Genomic DNA, 19,610 nt, shown 5'->3' on the forward strand with positions numbered 1-19,610 from the left:
TCTTCCCCAACCCCACCCTCAGCCTGGGCCCCTGACTCCCAGCCCAGCCTCGACCCCCTCAACCCTGTCCGCACCCCTCTCTCCCCAGCAAGCAACAGCTCCACTCCCAGCCCCGGTTGTCAACCATGGTTCTCAAGGGTGCCACAGCCATGGATACAAGGGCACAGTGTGAAATGTTTGGGGACCCCTGGTTTAGGATGATGTTCTCAATCACTTCTATGCAGTCAAATAAAAGCTATTCCTCACTCACCCCTCCATCAGGACAGACTAGGTATGTTCTGCTGCCCTTCACTCATGCAGGAAGGATAATAACATTTAATGCCACTCAATCCTAAAGTGATTTGTAACCCACCACCAGCCAAAACTGGTTATTTTGGGAAAGCAGCCCCATCATGCTGCATACCTAGGCAGAGTAGGTGTGTCTGTGCAAACACGGTCTGTTCCTGAAGTCTTTCCCCCAGCTCCTCGCTAGATGTGAGGGGGGAGCTCATTCAGCCCCTGCTTCCGCTTAATATTTAAAAACTCCTTATTATCCCTAGCTCTGCTGACCTTAGATTTCTCCTTCTATCTCTTTCTTGACAGCTCAGATGAGGTGGCCAAGTGGTTAAGGTGATGGGCTGCTAATTCATTGTGCTCTGCACACATGGGTTTGAATCCCATCTTCCTGGAATGCTTTTAGTTTTCACCCCTCCTTTGTAGACAACCATCTCCCCCTTTGGTACAATGACAGATCAAACAATGTTACTTCTTGCAAACAAAAACTTTCTCAGAAACTCAGAACTCCCTTGCTTTAAATAAAATGTCTAAATCCCAGATTAAAAAAAAAATTCTCTAGTCCTGTATTTCTTAGTTTTTATCTCAAAAGGGAACATCCTCATCATCTCCCACAAACACCCTGGGACGGCCCCAAATTATTAAAATGCCCTCAACCCGAGCAAGGCCAGAGCAGTGAACCAGAGCTAGTGTCTAGGCTGAGCTGTTCTGAAGGAGTCAACTCAAACATTTTCTCCCTGCTTCCCTTGGCAAGGTCTGACTGAGAAAACAAAATTCCCCAAACTGAAAATTTTCTGCTGAAAAACCAATACTAGTCTGTTTGGGGACTTTGGTTTGCAAGTATTATTGTTATTATTCTCTTCTGATTTCTGAATCAGTTCAGTCTTTGTCCTCCAGGTGTGTTTCCAGCTGCTGAGTTGTGGGGGAGAGAGGCGAATTCATGATGTCTCTTCCCCTCTTTTATAGTTTCTTCCAACTTGCTAGGAATCTCCTTTGCTACAATGTGAGTCAAGCAGTGTCCATTGTCGCTGTGCTATCTCAGAGAAGCCTGCATTGTACACGGTTCCTGGGATAGTCCTTGGGACTGTGGATCCCCTCAATGGGCCAGCAGCGAGTCTGGCTCCTCCATTGTCACACCTGAAAGGCCGGTGGGGGGCATTTCCCAACCTCATAACATATCTCAGTAACACACACACAGAGCAAAACTTCATAACTTCCCAACCAATGCGAGCACACACAATCCAACAAGATATTAATGTTCAACAGATCAAGACTTTTGAAATGATACCTCACCAGGCACACTTTGTACCAACCATATTATCATTATATGAGAGTGGTGAATATGGGGCTTCAAGGTGCTGCTTTGAGCAGAGCGTGCCACACCTGGTCTTCCATTGCAATGGAGACGTACCCTTAGAGTCCATCTCTCCTGGGATAAAGATGGCAGCAGGGCTGGCCTGGGTCATCTGACTTGGGCTCCTGGAGCTAAAGCTGAGGGGCTAAAAACTGTGGTGCAGATATTTGTGTTCACGCTGAAGCCTGGGTTCAGAAACCCTCATGGGGCCTCAGAGGTTGGGCTCAAGCCCATATGTCTGCACTGTAATTTTATAGAGGTTGGGAGGGAGTTTAGCAAGTGGAAATGGTAAAACCACATTGAGGAGTGGATCCCTGACCTATCAGCTCTTAACACCCAAACTTTCAGTAACTCGATTATCAGTGCCTGTGAGTGTAATTTAAACCATAGATCCATCTAGCTCTGAATCTTGTCTTCTGACAGTAGCCAATCCCAGGTGCCACAAAGCCACTCCTCAAGGTACTACTGGGAGTTCAACCGAGGATCTCCTGCTTACAAAACAAAGGTTTTAACCAGCTAAGCTATAGTACCTGCTATTATTTAAAGTATCATGTTTGCCCACACCTGACTTTCTGCCAATCCCCACTGGGCCCTGACAAGTGTTGCTCATGTTTGTATTCTGTAAAGCAGAGGAGCAGGTGACGTTTTGCTCCCAAGGTGTGTGTGTGATTCTTTGGACAGGTCTACACTACAAAATTAGGTTGGTGTAATTACATTATCTAGGCTGGCAATGCCGTTATATAAACGTAATCCCAGTGTAGATAACAGCTCAGCAGTCAGAACTTTCTGGAGCTATGAAAGGGGAGGGGCCCAGACTCTGTAGCAGGAATGCAGGGCAGGTGAGTTCACGGCAGGCATTGTGGGATACTGGTGGAGACCAGTTATGGTGATATAATGACCAGCAGCATTTACACTGACAATTTGTCACTTTAAGTTTGCTGCAAAAAGCTCTAGGCCTCTCGTCGAGGTGGTTTTATTTTGTCACCAAAACAGGGCAGTTTTGTCGCCAGACGTGGCATTGCAGTGTGTGCACCAGCCAAAAGCTGCTGACCGAGGGAGCATTGTGTGTTCTTCACACACCTGAGCAATATAATGATGCTGAAATAACTTTGTAGTGCAGACCTGGCCAAAGATTCACACACACACACACACAAACACAGCTTGCAAGGAAAATGTCACCTGCTCCTCTGCTTTGCAGAATCCAAACACAAGCAAAGCGTGTTCAGGCCCCAGTGGGGATGGCAGGGAGTCAGGTGTGGGCAAACATGATACTTTAAATAATAGCAGGTACTATGGCTTAGCTGACAGACTGCAGATTATAACCCAGCAGGCAGATTATAACCCAGGAAGCCAAATCCTTCCCCAAACTGACAGTTGAAGCAGAAGATCCCCTTGGAAAGATCAGGATTTTTGCCTTTAAAAACAAGGAAAATGTGCATTGTTCTCTTCTGTCTACAGCGAGAGATTGAAGAAGCGCAATAGATTTCATTGACTGGAGGTTAAGAGGGGATTTAGTCACTGATTTTAAATACACAGTTTTAAAAATTCCCAGAGGGGGGAATATCTGATTTTAAAGGGTTCTTTAATTCACCAGATAAAGGTTGAACACAACCCCATTGGTTTGCAGTCAATGTCACAAAATGCCAACTGGAAATTACCATTTTTTAACCGTGAGGCTAATTATCTAGTGGAACAAGCTCCGTAAGGGACATGGTTAATTCCCCATCTCTGCCCTGTGTAAATGAAGACCGCAGCTCTTGCTGCAAGACACCTGGTGTGTGGGTGTCCCTGTTCCCCCTTCAGAACCTCTGGTACATGGTGCTTGCCTCCTCCCAGTTCAAGATCCCCATCATGTGGGTGCTCCCATCCAGGATCCCCGGTGGGTGTCTCTGTCCCCCACCCCATGAACTAGCTCCCGTGTGTGGTTTCCCCTGCCTGCCCCCATCCGGGATCTGTGGGTGTCTCTGTTCCCCTTTTCAAGATCCGTGTTGCTTGGGTGCATCCCTCCCCCCAAATCAGAATCCCCAGCATGTGGGTGCTCCCATCCCCCCATCCAGGCTCTGCAGGGGGTGTCTGTATAAAAAGAGACTGTGTCTCACTGTCTTGCCCAGGCTACACTGCAGGGGCTATTCACAGGTGCAATCCCACTACTGATCAGCAAGGGAGTTTTGACCTGCTCCGTTTCCTGACCTGGGCCAGTTCACCCCTCCTTAGGCAACCTGGAGACCCCAAGCTTCCCCGGGATCACCATATTGATGCTGAACTTAGTGCAGACACCCGATCGGCACAGCCCCCTGCAGCCCAGAACTCCTGAGCTCAAGTGATCCGCCAGCCTCAGCCTCCCCAGGAGTTGGGATCACAGGTACCAGCCACAGGGCCCGGCTTGTTTTGCAGTTTGGCAGCTGGAGCTTTAAACTCTGCTTGTGAGCTCTGTGCCTTGGCCAGACGGGGACAGCCTGGAACTGGGAAATGCTCCTGCTTCCCCCACCCCCATCTCATGTCGAGCTGCAAGCGCCGCTGTCCTCCCAGGTAAGATCCCGGATGTTTCGGTGCCCCCTTCCCCCGCCCAGCTGTCCGGGTACTTCTGCCCCCCAGACAGAATCCTGGATTAGCAGACAGACCAATGGAGAAATGCCGTTGAGTCCAGGGTAATACTCCACTGCCATTTTACCTTTTTCGCTTGCTAAACTCCTTCCCAACCTTGTGGGGTCCCAGAGCCTGGTATTGAGCCTGAGCCGAGGTGTCTACAGTGCAAATTTACCACCCCGCAGCGCAAGCCCCGGGAGCCTGCACTGGCACGGGACAACCGTGGGTGTTTCATTGCAGTGCGGACATAGCCTAGCATTATGTCTACACTGCCATTAACACACCCAAGTCACTATTCTCAAACCCTGGGTCAGTTGATTCAGGCTTGTGGGGCTTGTGCTGCAGGGTTATAAAATTACAGTGTAGACACTTGGGCTTGAGCCCAGCCTCCGATACCCCACGAGGGGTGAGGGTCTCTGAGCCTGGGCTCCAGTATGAGCCCCAGGAGCCCAAATCAGATCATCCAGGCCAGCCGGGCCAGCGGGATTTTACCACAGTATAGATGCCCTCTCAGGGTATGTCTACACTGCAATGTAAGCCCAGGGTTAGCAGAAGTCATGTCAGCAGCCCCAACACATAAACATAAACCACGAGGGAAAGATCCACCCCCAAATAAGCTGGGCAGTGTCTTTCTCCCTACAGTTTGTAAGTCCAGCAACCAAAAGTCCTTTAACATGAGCCTACCCCGCTCTGCACCCCACTCACAGCTGTTGTCCTTAGTCAGTGCAAGCCCAGAGGTGCCTCTGTAGAGTTCACCTGCCATCCTGGGTGGAAAAGGGGGAAATAAGAAGGCCCCGTACTCACTATGTTGTCTAGGGACTCACTCATCCCTCCACTGCCACCCTGTCCTAACATTGGTCTAACACCTACATTTTAGTATTGAGACCCAGGCTCCAGCCCGCTTGGCTTTGGAACCCCTGTCCCCTGCCTAGCAAAGGCTATTGAATTGAGGGTGAGTCCCTCAATCAGGGTCTGCCAAGCACAGTTGTGCTGCCCTCGATTCACACAACAACGCTTTATTTCTCCTGCCCCTGTAACATGGAGACTGGGAATCCAACACCAGCCAAACATGATCATTTCGGCAAGCAATCCAACATATTTCCCACATACTGTAAAATCCACATGCAGACTCCTACACAAAACCTTGCAAGAAAATCTTCCTGAGGGGGTCTGAAGCACTTGCTGCTGGAGGGATTGAGGGAGCCGTGGGTTGGGATTGAGGGGCACTGGGAATGGGAGGGGCTGTGGGTGGGGATTGAGGGGCACTGGGAATAGGAGGGGGCTGTGGGATGGGACAGAGGAGAAGGGTGAAGAGGTTCAGGCTCTGGTTGGGAGTGAGAAGCAGTGAGCATAGGAGGGGCTGAGGGTTGGGATTTAGGGGCACTGGGAAAAGAGGGTACATGGGTTTGGGCTGAAGAGCATCTTCATTTGGGGATCCAGCAGGACAGGTGAAGGCAGCAGGTGATTCTAATTCCTTAGGGACATTCTGTGTGTATGTATGTGTGTGTGTGTGTGTGTGCAGGGGAGGAACATGCTCTATGCCCAGAGACCTTTATTCCTCCAGGCTGCAAGGACAGAGGAGCTGTCAGGAAGTTGCCCCTTCAAACCCACACAGAGAAAGGCCCTTCTGAGGGAAGGGAAAATCCTGCAGAGAAAAAGTAACATCAAAGAGGACATGAGAAAGACAGTTTAAGATCTTCATGAGTAGTTTATCACCTAACCATGGATTTGAACTGTGGATCCTCAAATTAAAAGTCTGATACTTTACCAACTAAGCTAGTCAGGCTCATGAAGCACAAGAGCAAGTTGGTGCAGAGGAGAAACTAGTCAAGAAAACAAGAGCAAGAAACAATAGGGGAAACCTGCTGCTCTCTCTGGCCCAGTCAACACTACGAGTTTATATCAAAACGTCTGTTAGTCTATAAGGTGCCACAAGACTCTTTGCTGCTTCTACCAACTGAGCTAGCCAGGCTCAGGAAAAGTGCAAGTTGGTGCAGAGGTGAAGCTAGTCAAGAAAATTCTTGGGTGAGTTCCCAAAGCCTGAAGGGTCAAAAATATTGTCACGGGTGGTTCAGGGTATATGTTCACCCCCCCAAAAGCAAACGGAAAAAAATGGTTTCTCGCCTTTCTTCAATGTCACCGTATGTCTACTGGATGCTGCTGGCAGACGCGGTGCAGAAGCGCTACACAGCAGCATCCCCTTTCTTTCCCTTCCTGAGGGCAGCTGCTATGGGAGGACTGGTATCTGTCATCGTCGTCCCGTGAGTGCTCCTGGTTGGCCTTAGTGAGGTCGGCCAGGGGTGCCTGGGCAAAAATGGGAATGACTCCCAGGTCATTCTCTTCTTTAAGCTTTGTCTAATGGCGATTCAGTCCTGCCTGGAATATCATAGCAGGTGGAGGCTGCCCTCCCCTTCCTGCCTTTGAGCTCTACTTGCAGAGGCAATAAAGTCAGTGTTGTTTCAAATTCATGTACTCTTTATTACTTCATCACACAAATGGGGGGATAACTGCCACGGAAGCCCAGGAGGGGTGGGGGAGGAGGGAAGCAATGGATGGGGTTGTTGTAGGGGCACCCCCTAGAATGACATGCAGCTCATCATTTCTGCTAGATGTCTGGGGCTCTGACATAGAGCAGCCATTTGCTTCTCTAGTTCTTTAGTAGGCTTGCCTGATAGTTTAGCCAGGACTACCTCTTCATTAAACAAAACTTAAAGAAGAGAATGATCTAGGTTGTCTGTGGGCGAGGACTGGCCTGCCACCCAAGGCCTGTGAAAGTGTGGGATCATTCTCCAGGATGGGTTGTAGATCCCTTAGACATACCCTTAGAGCCCCGACCAGGGCTATTCTATCTACTGCCCAAAATCCACAAACCCGGAAATCCTGGATGCCCCATCATCTCGGGCATTGGAACTCTCACTGAAGGACTGTCTGGATACGTGGACTCTCTACTCAGACCCTATGCCACCAGCACTCCCAGCTATCTCCGTGACACCACTGATTTCCTGAGGAAACTACAATGCATTGGTGACCTTCCAGAAAACACCATCCTGGCCACCATGGATGTAGAGGCTCTCTACACCAACATCCCACACGCGGATGGAATACAAGCTGTCAGGAACAGTATCCCTGATGATGCCACAGCACAACTGGTTGCTGAGCTCTGTGCCTTTATCCTCAGACACAACTATTTCAAATTTGATGACAATATATATCTCCAGATCAGTGGCACTGCTATGGGCACCCGCATGGCCCCACAATATGCCAAAATTTTTATGGCTGACCTGGAACAACGCTTCCTCAGCTCCCGTCCACTCACGCCCCTTCTCTACCTACGCTACATTGATGACATCTTCATCATCTGGACGCATGGGAAGGAGACTCTGGAAAAATTCCACCACGATATCAACAGCTTCCACCCCACCATCAACCTCAGCCTGGACCAATCTACACGGGAGGTCCACTTCCTAGACACTACGGTGCAAATAATTGATGGTCACATTAACACCACCCTATACCGAAAACCTACCGACCACTATGCCTACCTTCATGCCTCCAGCTTCCATCCCGGGCACACCACAAGATCCATTGTCTACAGCCAAGCACTGAGGTACAACCGCATCTGCTCTAACCCCACAGACAGAGACCAACACCTACAAAATCTCCACCAAGCATTCTCAAAACTACAGTACCCGCACGAGGAAATAAGGAGACAGATCAACAGAGCCAGACGTGTACCCAGAAGCCTCCTACTGCAAGACAAACCCAAGAAAGAAACCAACAGGACTCCACTGGCCATCACATACAGTCCCCAGCTAAAACCCCTCCACCGCATCATCAGGGATCTACAACCCATCCTGGACAATGATCCCACACTTTCACAGGCCTTGGGTGGCAGGCCAGTCCTCGCCCACAGACAACCTGCCAACCTGAAGCATATTCTCACCAGTAACTGCACACCGCACCATAGTAACTCTAGCTCAGGAACCAACCCATGCAACAAACCTCGATGCCAACTCTGCCCACATATCTACACCAGCAACACCATCACAGGACCTAACCAGATCAGCCACACCATCACCGGTTCATTCACCTGCACGTCCACCAATGTAATATATGCCATCATATGCCAGCAATGCCTCTCTGCTATGTACATCGGCCAAACTGGACAGTCTCTAAGGAAAAGAATAAATGGACACAAATCAGATATTAGGAATGGCAATATACAAAAACCTGTAGGAGAACACTTCAACCTCCCTGGCCACACAATAGCAGATCTTAAGGTGGCCATCCTGCAGCAAAAAAACTTCAGGACCAGACTTCAAAGAGAAACTGCTGAGCTCCAGTTCATCTGCAAATTTGACACCATCAGCTCAGGATTAAACAAAGACTGTGAATGGCTTGCCAATTACAGAACCAGTTTCTCCTCCCTTGGTTTTCACACCTCAACTGCTAGAACAGGGCCTCATCCTCCCTGATTGAACTAACCTCGTTATCTCTAGCTTGCTTCTTGCTTGCATATATAAACCTGCCCCTGGAAATTTCCACCACTTGCATCCGAAGAAGTGGGTATTCACCCACGAAAGCTCATGCTGCAAAACATCTGTTAGTCTATAAGGTGCCACAGGATTCTTTGTTGCTTTTACAGATCCAGACTAACACGGCTACCCCTCTGATACTTGATACAGTACAGCTTATAACCATCTTTGCTAACTTGCAAAAGGCAAGGGGATGCTGGTGTGTAGCACTGCAGTACCGCGTCTGTCAGCACCATCCAGTAGACATACAGTGACGGTGAAAAAAAGGCTGAATGGGCTCCATGGTTGCCATGCTATGGCGTCTGCCCGGGCAATCCAGGGAAAAGGGCGCGAAATGATTATCTGCCATTGATTTCATGGAGGGAGGATTGACTGACGACATTTACTCAGAATCACCCACGACACTGTTTTTGCCCCATCATGCACTGGTATCTCAACCCAGAATTCCAATGGGTGGGGGAGACTGCAGGAACTATGGGATAGCTACCCACTGTGCAACGCTCTGGAAATCGATACTAGCCTCAGTACATGGGCGCACACCACCAAATTAATGTGCTTAGTGTGGCCGTGTTCACTTGACTTTATATAATCTGTTTCCAAAAACTGGTTTCTGTAAAATCAGAATAATCCCATAGTGTAGACATACCCTGACACAGCTTTAGAACCCTCTACCCACTATACGGCCAAGAGACAGCTACTCTCAGATCCTGTGTGGATTGTCTGATGGGCTTGGGGCCAAGAGCAAACTGCGTACCCCCTGCCAGAGCAGGAGAAGTAAAAATAGGGGCTTCCTGAAAAATGGGAAAGGAAGAAGAGAGAAGCAAGTGGAAAAGGAAGAGAACGTGCAGACACAGAACCCTACGTAAATTCTGAAATAGATTACAAGAAAAAGAGAGAGAGCAGCATAAAGCAAACTTAAAAAACTTTCAGTAAGAACTGAATTAGAAACCTTTAAAACACCAGTTTTCACACTACCTTTACTTTTCTTCCAAATTCTACCAAAAGAAATTAAGACTTGCCACTAAACAACAGCTTTAAACAAGCTCAGATAACAGAAAAGAAAACCAAAACATTTATTTTTAAATTTGTTTTATAAGAACTAACCACTCAGTCTGTGTTCTCTTCTTCTCAGCTTCCCAAAAGGAAAGCAAGAACAGTCATCAATAGCAGACAGCAGATGTATTAAAGCAACACTGTCCACTCACTTCATGCTCAGAAAAGAACACTTTAACTCCTCATCGTGGTTAGCAAGGTCAGACACTTTCAACCACACTTCTCTAGTTACAAACTATAGAAATGATCCCTGAAAATATAGTCTTATAAAGCTGTGCTCGGCTACACACCCAGGCTAATGTGCGCAAGCTTTCTTCCCATGGTGAATGTTTTCATACAAGGGGTTTCACCCCCAGTGAATTAGAGAACAAAAATCTAAAACCAGGTCCCCATTTCATTAAGCACAATTGAGACAGCTTTAGAAGACTGGCCATTAGAAGATGTTTATGTTGCTATTTACAGAAACACACCTCCTGATTAGCATGTGGAGCTCCTAGCAACTAATCAAACCCTCTTGCTTTGCCATACCTCTCACAGGCTCCTCCGTACCACATGACAGCTTGTCAGGCACAGACAATCGGGACAGGTCAGCCCTTTCTAGCATGCTCCAGCTGTTTCTCTCTGGCTTGCTCTCAAATTCATCTGCACTAGAAGTTTTTGCAGGGTTCTATGTTACCAGTGGTACCTGCACTAAATCAGTGGGTCTCAACCTTTAGAGACACCTGTACCCCTTTCAGGAGTCTGATTTCTCTTGCATACCCCCAAGTTTTACCTCACTTAAAAACTACTTGCTTACAAAATCAGATGCAATATTTATAAAAATAAATCCCTTGAATATAAGTATTGTACTTACATTTCAGTGTATAGTATAGAGAACAGTATAAACAAATCAATGTATGAATTTTAATTTGTCACAAATTTGCTAGTGCTTTCTATGTAGCCTGTTGTAAAACAAGGCAAATATCTAGATGAGTTGCTGTACCCCCTGGAAGACCATTGGATACCCCTGTTTGAGAACCACAGCACTAGATCACCCTTACTTTTAGAACTGGTGCCACTTGACCCAAGGCATTCGGAACCATTTCAGTGCTAGTAGACAGTGGCAACACAGCTGCACTAGGTCTGTTGTTCCTCCCTGTACAATTCCCACTTGGAAAGAAGATCTCTTCTGGTCTGACCCTATTTACTATTGTGAGCTGCATAGGCAACTTTCTCTGTGTTATGTGAGCACCATTCACACAATATATATACTACCTCTGCAGCCATGGCTGGCGGGGGAGCCCCCACAGCCCCACACCACTGTATATGGACCCTGCAGCTCCCAGCTCCTATGAGTGGACCCCAGAGCTCCCAGCCACTGTGAGTGGACCCAGGATTTCCCAGCAGGCATTGATGGTGTGAGCAGGGGCGGCTCTAGACACCAGCGCGCCAAGCAGGCGCTTGGGGCGGCCGTTTCCCGGGGGGGCGGCATTTGGCTCCGGTGGAGCTCCCGCCGGCATGCCTGCGGCAGGTCCACCGGAGCCGGGAACAAGCGGACCTGCCGCAGGCATGACTGCGGCGGGTCCCGTCTTCCCGCGGCTCCGGTTGAGCTCCCGCAGGCATGACTGCGGCAGGTCCGCTCGTTCCGGGCTCCGGTGGACCTGCCGCAGGCATGCCGGCAGGAGCTCAACCGGAGCCGCGGGAAGAGGGGACCCGCCGCGGGACCGGGGAAGGGCGGCGCAGCGCTCCGCGCTGCTTGGGGCAGCCCAATTTCTAGAGCCGCCCCTGGGTGTGAGGACCCTGCAGCCCCACGTCATTGCTAATAGACTCTGCAGCTCTGAAGACCTTGGAGCTCCCAGCTGACACAGGCAAGCGAGGGAGCCCCCAGCTCTCAGACACTGCAGGCAGAGCCTGGAGTGCGCAGCCACCATGGGGGGTGAGGAGAAGCCTCAGCCAAATGCCATTGCAGATGGCCCCATAGCTCCCAGCCACTGCAGGTGGATGCCAGAGCCCCCAGCTGCCATCGGGACCCCACGGACCATGGCCACCATGGGCAGCGAGGGGACCCCATGGACCCCGGGCACCATAGGCAGCGAGGGGACCCCACAGCCCCCGGCCGCCACGGGCAGCGAGGGGACCCCATGGCCCCCGGCCACCACAGGCAGCGAGGGGACCCACGGACCCTGGGCACCACAGGCAGCGAGGGGACCCCACGGCTCCCAGCCGCCATGGACGGCGAGGGGACCCCATGGCCCCCGGCCGCCATGGGCAGTGAGGGGACCCCATGGACCCTGGCTGCCACGGGCAGCAAGGGGACCCCATGGACCACAGGTACCACGGGCAGCGAGGGGACCCCCCAGCTCCCGGCCGCCACAGGCAGCGAGGGGACCCCATGGACCCCGGGTGCCATGGGTAGCGAGGGGACCCCCCTGCTCCCAGCTGCCACAGGCAGCGAGGGGATCCCACAGCCCCCAGCTGCCACAGGCAGGAACTGTCACCCAGCGACCAGCAGAAAACAGCAGCGGGTGAAGGCATCAAGCAAACTCTCAGCTTCTGCTGCTGCCACTCCTTCAACTGGCTCTCGGTTTGCCCTGTTCACTCTGCGTCGCTGCTGCTCCACAGCGTTGTCCTTCACCCTGCTGCTGAGAGCCCCTGTGTCGCCACTTCCCCTGCTGCCCCCTGCCTGTCTCCTGCAGCCTCTGCGCGGCCACGTAGTGGGAGAACCTCGCTACAAGTGCAGCCTGGGCAGCCTCAGTCATTGCAACACCATGGGCAGGGTGTGAACCGCCAGCTGGGGGAGACTAATGCCCTGCCCCGCCCCTTCCACCTGAGGCCCCGCCCCTTCTGCAAACACCCCTGTGCCCAGCGTACACCAGCCCTTAGATCCCTCTTGGTATTTCAATGCAGGCACTGACCTGTGAGAGGAAAACATCAGCTCACAAACACAGAGACTGATTTCCCCACATTTTATCTCTCTGCACTTTCCAGAAAGTCACAAAATTCATTTAGTTCTTGCTAGGACAGAGAAAAAATAAGTGACACTAAGTTTTTGGCTCAGTTAAATAAAATTAAGTATTTAATTAACATAGTAAAAATATGTCCTGATTCCGCTAAATAACACCATAACATGAAATAAGAAGAGACAAATCTTGTCAGTGATGACTAATTTCGCAAATGATCTTCCCATTATTATATTAATTTCCACACTGCCCCTGTTGGAGGTCTGGGCACCTCCAGTGTCACTGCTCTGCGTTCACTTTCCCCTTAGAATTGTTCTCGGACATTCCCAAATTTGGAAAATTGTGCAGTTCAGAATGTGAATAGTGACCCCGGCTCCTTCCTGCACCTGCTCTACATTGCTCCACAGCAGCTTCTCCCCCTGCAGAGTCACCTCAGCACTGCAGCGCAGCCAGGGCTTTGCAAAAATTAATAATACAGAGTTTGGAGGAAAGTAAACATTTTTGAGTTGTGGAAATAGCAAAAGGCAACAGTTGTGGTGTTACAAGAAGGCAGTTTTTGGTTTAATAATAAAACCCAGTTATATAAATGTAACTGTATGTGCAGCTCTGTGCACTCATGTTGGATGGAAGCTTAGTAATTAAATGTAACCCCTCTGCCAGGCTGAAACAATAGCAGCAAGGGCCAGGTTCAATACCTAGGGGTCCCTTCCCCACAACGTAATGCAGACCAGCTCGAGCCCCCACCCAGTGACCTGGGAAAATCTTACACACACACACCCCTGGGCGCCTCAAGGAGGCAATACTTCCCCTCTCGCAAGCACAGACTCTTGGTGTAGCAGAAAAGGTTTAATTACATAAGATAAACAACAACAAGCATGAAATTTGGAAAATACCTCAACTGGAGTTCATAGGTCAAACTGTGAGCAAAGACCCACCCCAGCAACTTGGGCCGTGTCCTTCTCTCTGGGCCCTTGAGTCCAGCAACCCCCCTAAATCACCCACAGTCCCAAAAGTCCCACAATTCAAAAGTCTCTGTCCCGGGTCAGGCAGCCCAGAGTTCAAGAGTCTCTTTGCAGAGGTCCCCCTCCCCAGCCTAGGTAGAAAGGGGCACCTTACGTGGTTCGGGACCAGCTGCCCTGCCTCTTCGTGGGGTTCTGCTTCCACTAGTCGTCCCCGCAAACAGCTCAGCTCCGCTTACTCTGTGGGCTGCTCCACTCTGCCAGCTGCTTTGGTCCACCAGCTGTCCTGTGATCCGCTCCAGCCGTCCTCACGAGCTGCTCAGCTCCACTCACCCAGTGGCTGCACAAACTGCTCCACTCTGCTCTGCCAGTATTGCTTCAGGCTCCCCCACTCATCAGCACAGTGCTCTCAGCTCAGCAAGTCCAGCTCTTCAGTGATTTCAGCTCCACTCATTAGCACAGTGCTCTCAGCTCAGCAAGTCCAGCTCTTCAGTGATTTCAGCTCATAGTAGGGGAACCCCAGTACTAGTGAATTCAGCTCAGTAACCTGCATCTAGATTCTTAAGGGAATCAAAAGTTAACTCTGACATTCCACAGTGGAGAGAGGCACAGGTGGAACTGGTGCTTCTGGCTCACACACAGGGGCGGCTCTAGACACCAGCACGCCAAGCAGGCGCTTGGGGCGGCCGTTTCCCGGGGGGGCGGCATTTGGCTCCGGTGGAGCTCCCGCCGGCATGCCTGCGGCAGGTCCACCGGAGCCCGGGACGAGCGGACCTGCTGCAGGCATGACTGCGGCAGGTCCTGTCTTCCCGCGGCTCCGGTTGAGCTCCCGCCGGCATGACTGCGGCAGGTCCGCTCATCCCGGGCTCCGGTGGACCTGCCGCAGGCATGCTGGCGGGAGCTCCACCGGAGCCGCGGGAAGAGGGGACCCGCCGCGGGACCGGGGAAGGGCGGCGCAGCGCTCCGCGCTGCTTGGGGCAGCCCGATTTCTAGAGCCGCCCCTGCTCACACAAGGAGCCTACACCACCAAGTACAGACCCTGCCTGCCCGCCTGCCCGCCTGCCCGCCCCACCTCTCTCCTTTCAATGGGTTTTGGAACCCATGTGCCCCATCTAGCAAGCGCTATCCAGCTGACAATGAAACCCCCCATCACAAGACAATTTTGTAGTTCCCCATTTTCCCAATCAGGGTGACAACATTTCATTCCTCCTGCCCCAATAACAACGAAATTGGGGGCTCCCACAGCTGTGACAGTAACCATCCCATGCTGCTTTGCGGTATGCTAAGTGGGGTGGGAGTGCCCATGCAAATAACCGAAATACCAATGCAACACTTTCTGCACTCCCCATAATTTACCACCAGATGTCAGGGTGGGGCTCAGCCTGACTCTGCTTACATAAATTATACAAGAGGGTCAGGTAAAGTGGCTGCTACCACCACTATGTTTTGTCCCAAGAAGCATTTATAGACATTCTGAGGGGAAATGGGCCCTTTGCCCACAGAAATGGTCTATAGGGGACGGCTGCAGGCAGCAGGCGGAGAGATAATCTCATCAAAATGATTTGACTCCTGGGTAATGTTAGCAAAATCACTAAAGGAATGTCCGAGGTTTCTATTGGCACTTAACTTGCCTGCCCCTGGCTGTCTCTGGTTGTACAAGATGGACGTGTAATCGGGGTTCAGTTGTGTAAAAAAAAATTATTGCAGTGCAAGGGATGTTAGACAAAACAAAATGTTGTGTGTAATTGTGTCAGGTTTTAAAAACCTAAAGTGAGACTTATGGTTTGTAACATAATGTCATGAAGGTTAAACTATGGAAGGAATGTGCGTTTTCCCAGGACGTGTGCAGTGTATATTGAAGAAGGGATAAAAGAAATGCAAACAAAACATGGTACTTAATTCAAACCCTATTAGGGCTCCAAAGGGAGCCACAATAGGTTGTGGGTTTTTTTTCAGATCTGTGTGCTTTGAGGCAGAAGATGAAAGTGGAAAGTAATCAGAACTCCGGTGGAAGTTGATTGTGTCTCTGAGCTGCTGATGGCTTTGGATCGAAAAGCAACCCGAAAGCCGGTGTGAATGCAAATGACCTAGCTGATGGGGGAAGGAGACAACTGCCCATCAGTGGCAGCACAAAGGAGTTGCAAATAATAAATACATCTGGTCAGCAAACAAGCTACTGGAAGACTCAGACTGTGGCCCTCCAGGAAAGGGAGGTGAAAAAACAAGTCAAGCCTGAAAATAAGGGGGGACAGGTTAATCCTAAGGAGTGTGTGTGTGTATGTACAGTGCTAAAGCTAAATCTAAAGCTGTCTCTCAGCTATTACCTGAGGATAAACTTAAAGCTTGATACAGCAGAGAAACTATTGCAAATTGGGTCTGTTGTACAAGAGGGGAAACTGAGGCACACCACCTCATGAATTTCATAAATGACCAGCGAGTGGGGTAATTCACTATCTGACTATAGAACAAAATAAGGACAGCCTGGAGGTAATTCTTCCGTTTTTCCTGCAATTAGCAAGGACATTTGTAAAAGGAAGTGGTATTATTATTATTAAGCATTAATCTGTCCCCACCGGGTATGTGTGTGTGTGTGGAAATTGTTTCTTTTGTTTTTCAGACACTCTACAAGCAAGCTGGTGCCAGCAAAAGACTAACCCATAATACCATGAATCTATATTTTGTGTTGTTTGTCTGTGGTGTTTGTCTTGTTGTTAGCATTGTTGTGTTTCAATGAACAGAAAACCTCATGACATGGGTGGGGATGGCTTCAAAAGGCTGACCTGGGGGAAGATGTGTGTGGACATTCAAAATGCTTGACTAGGAGGCCAGCACCTGTGTAATAGCTACCGTGGTGCCTGGAAGTGAATCGGCAGCTGAGGTGGGCCCCACAAGCCCTATGGGAATAATGAGAAGGGGATTTGCTCGCTGGGAATCAATGGAGGGGTGTGTAAAATGGTGTAAATCCAGAGAAGATGTTTGAATGTGCCCCTCCCTGATGGCCATGGAGGAGCACACCCAATGGCCCGTGGCAAGGGGTGGACAATTGGGTGTACTGTGTATGAGGTGTTTTGCTGGAAATGTACATATTACTGGAGGCACAATTACACCAGCCCCTAACCAAATTCCACACTACACACTGCTCTCTGGGCTTTGGCGCACAGATAGATCTGTGAATCTTACTGCTGTGAATAATCGAACCAGCGCATACAGCCTGATTCCACACCACATGGTTAAGTTGGTTTGGACAATAACCCATTTCTCTGTGGACATTCAATGGACTTATGAAATGGACAAAAGCACGAAAACCTGCAGCGGCAGCGTATTACAACTGCCAGCAACTGGACATGTTAAGAGCTTGACCCCGTCAAAGGAGGAGAGAAGGTGTTCCGGTGGTGGCCAGGATGTTGGACCATGCTGCAGTGCTCAGGTCTCTCGGTGTTTCTGTGGATTATTACAGCGGCTGGTGTATTGCTAAGTATACTTGTGTTACGTTGCCTACGGAAATAACCTAGAAGTAATGGAGTAAGCCCCTCCCCCCTGTACTAGATAACCTGGACCCAACCTTCTCGGGCCCACTATAGTGGGAAGTCTGGATGCTAATTGGAACAGGTGTGACACACCCGTATGAGAGAAGGTGCAGGGCACTGTACTACGCAAGGGGCAGTGGGACAAATGGAATATCAACACCTTCCACCTTGATGCCTGGCCCTATCAGGAAATGTGTCACCACATGTCCTATGTTTTGCTAAGGGGGAGAATGGGAACAGGGACACAGGCAAGGCTCTGTGGCGTCAGGGCTGGGATGGGGACACTGAGGAAGGAAACTGGAATCATTGCTTGCTGGAAGTTCAATCCAATAAACATCTAATTGTTTGCACCTTTGGACTTTGGGTATTGCTGCTCTGTGTGTACGCGAGAAGGACCCGGTAATGGGAGGGTGAAGGGATAAACCCTCTAACACTAACTAACATCTAACACACATTTCAACCTCTTCTTTTCACACCGTTGCTCATTCTCAGGGGCTGCTTTGTCTCCAGACAGATCCATTCTCTTTCAGGACGGCCTTGCTCTTTCCGTCTGTTTCACTCACTGAGGTGTGGGAGTAAACACTCCTCTTCCCTCTAGTCTCAGTCAAACACTAGCATTAATTGTTTGCTACTGAGGGGTTTAGAAAGCATTTGTCAAGATGCCATTTCTGGGGCATTTTTCCCAAGATCCAATATTTTGTGTTCAATCATCTCCCAGCTTTCTTGGTGAAAATAAGGCCAAGGTTTCCTTGCAATATAGAGGCAGTTTTTCACCCCAGATGGGACTTGAACCCACAATGTCTGACTTAGAAAGCCATTGCCTTGTCCATTAGGCCACTGGGGCCCTGTAAAAAAATGGAAATTCCATCTCCTAAATGCATATTTCTCATATTAACTTGGAAGCCAAATACCCTCTTTCTGCACCTTACAGAAATGTCTGCATCCCCTGGCAGCGAGGCTACTGGGCAGGTCGCTTACAGAGCTGAGCACCACCTTTCTGCCAGCCATCTTTAGAGAAGAAGGCTCTTTTCCCTGACAGCCACACAGCGCTGCCTAGCATCCCGAGAGCCTCCCTCGTGTTCTCCCGCAGCAGCCGCCTGCTGGTGTGGGTGGGAAAAGGGGACCAGGAAGCAGTGCGGCCTCATTACGGGACAAGAGGCCCTCACCACCCCCAGGCCTGCCTCTTGCCTTCAGCCCAGGCAGCCAGAGGTGCCAGGGAGCTCCTTGGCAGGCCTCCGCCTCACCCAGGAAAAAAGGAAAAGGGGATGAATGAAGAAGACAGGAAATAACAAGGAAATGAAGAGGTTTGTCGAATGGGTTTCTGCCCAATTTACCATCTTCTCAGCTACCGCTCAAAGTTAAAGACCTAAAGTCAACCTATCGGCATAAGTACAGATGGTTAGGTGGGAATTAAAAGGAGCTGCTGTCATAAGTGTTAGGTGCCTGCAAGCAGCATGCAGACTGTTTAAAAACACTGCAATTAGAGGCTCAGATGAAACCTAAATCAGAAACGACAATAGGACGACCAGCAGAACGCCACTCTAGGTAAACGGCCGAGTACTGGAGGCTGTTAGAGGCAAAAAGTCATTCCTCAAAATTTGGAAATCAGATCCTAGTGAGGATAATAGGAAGGTGCACAAACTCTGGCCTGTTAAGTGTCAAAGTGTAACAAGTCAGGCCAAGAAAGAATCTGAGAAGCAACGTGCTAAAGATACAAAAGCTAAGCATAAATCCGGTCAATGCGAGTCCTGGTCTGTCCCCGCAGAAAGGTGAACCCCCTCTGTGGCTGGAGTGAGCTCCTCTAAGCCGACCTCACTACAGACCTGCGCCAGGTAGTGCTCATTGTAAAAATGTTTCCTCTGACGGTTGGGAAAACAGGACCAGCGGTGCTCAGGCTGGCTGACACAATTAACCCCCCCTCCCAACAACAAACATCATGCAGTCCAGAGGAAGGGAGCCTTTGATCTTCCCTCTCATGCCTTAACTGGGGACCATACACACTAATATAGCAGTAACCAGTGCCACAGAGCACAAAGCCCACCAGTAATGCCCTCCCTGGTTGGAGCTCCACCACCTTCTGTACTCGCACCATGAATGTGACTCCAGCCCCATCATTCTTCCCTGGCCAGGAGGCCCTTCCTCCAATCACCCTCTGCCTATTGAGCTACCCTAGAGTTATTAATGGGCATTTCCTGAACACTCACCATGGCTAAGTCCAGCTGCTCCAAGGCACTGAACATCAAGCGCCTCCTCCTGGGCCCCCAAATCCCTTCCACCTTCTACTCAGCCACTTTTACAGATGCCCCTTCCCTGGTACTGCCCTTGCTCAGCTGCACAGAGGAGTTTTCATCCCCTATTCCTGCCTGTCACTGCCCAGCAGCCCT

General features: G+C 50.1%; 1 non-coding gene and 1 pseudogene across 1 annotated transcript; both read right to left on the bottom strand.

Moving 5' to 3' along the window:
* The window catches only part of LOC120375816, a 647,258-nt pseudogene that overhangs the window by 575,564 nt on the left and 52,084 nt on the right, over positions 1-19,610 (bottom strand).
* Positions 9,851-10,067, bottom strand: LOC120376555. Its single transcript, XR_005587413.1, has one exon. It is a non-coding gene; the product is annotated as a small nucleolar RNA U3 (small nucleolar RNA).

This window comes from Mauremys reevesii, linkage group 12, assembly GCF_016161935.1.
Source record: "Mauremys reevesii isolate NIE-2019 linkage group 12, ASM1616193v1, whole genome shotgun sequence".
Lineage (NCBI taxonomy): Eukaryota > Metazoa > Chordata > Testudines > Geoemydidae > Mauremys > Mauremys reevesii.